This window comes from Camelina sativa, chromosome 12 (assembly GCF_030686135.1).
Source record: "Camelina sativa cultivar CO46 ecotype springtype chromosome 12, ASM3068613v1".
Taxonomy (NCBI): Eukaryota; Viridiplantae; Streptophyta; class Magnoliopsida; order Brassicales; family Brassicaceae; genus Camelina; species Camelina sativa.
In genome coordinates this window covers 33,354,662-33,355,289 of record NC_141891.1, presented here as the reverse complement: position 1 = coordinate 33,355,289, position 628 = coordinate 33,354,662, and the positions used below count along the sequence as shown (strand labels likewise).

The following is a 628-nucleotide window of genomic DNA, read 5'->3' as shown; positions in this document are numbered from 1 at the left end:
TTTGAGATCAAGAGTAGTCTCATCCAGATGATAAAGAGCAACAAGTTTCATGGACTGCCAATGGAGGACCCATTGGATCATCCGGATGAATTTGATAGGCTCTGTAGCCTAACTAAGATAAATGGAGTCAGTGAAGATGGATTCAAGCTCAGGCTTTTCCCATTCTCTTTGGGAGATAAAGCACACATCTGGGAGAAATCGCTCCCTAAGGAATCCATCACCACTTGGGAAACGTGCAAGAAGGCATTCCTGGCTAAATTCTTCTCAAACTCCAGAACCGCAAGGTTGCAAAATGAAATTTCCAGCTTTGTACAGAAGAACAACGAAACGTTCAATGAAGCTTGGGAACGTTTCAAGGGGTACACAACTCGATGTCCACATCATGGATTCAGTAATGCTTCATTGCTGAGCACACTATACCGAGGAGTGGTCCCCAAGATATGGATGTTGCTGGACACCACAAGTAATGGTAACTTCCTCAACAAAGATGTTGATGAAGGTTGGGACCTCGTTGAGGACTTGGCTCAATCTGATGGCAACTACAATGAGGATTATGATCGCTCTGTGCAATCTACAGGAGAGGAAGATGCCAAGTACAAGAGGGACATGAAAGCCCTCAATGACAAGC

At 44.6% G+C, this 628-nt stretch overlaps 1 non-coding gene across 1 annotated transcript; it reads right to left on the bottom strand.

Annotated features, from left to right (window-relative positions):
* Positions 1 to 283: 283 nt before the first annotated feature.
* Positions 284 to 389, bottom strand: LOC147932981 (small nucleolar RNA R71). Its single transcript, XR_015576835.1, has one exon. It is a non-coding gene; the product is annotated as a small nucleolar RNA R71 (small nucleolar RNA).
* Positions 390 to 628: the final 239 nt, after the last annotated feature.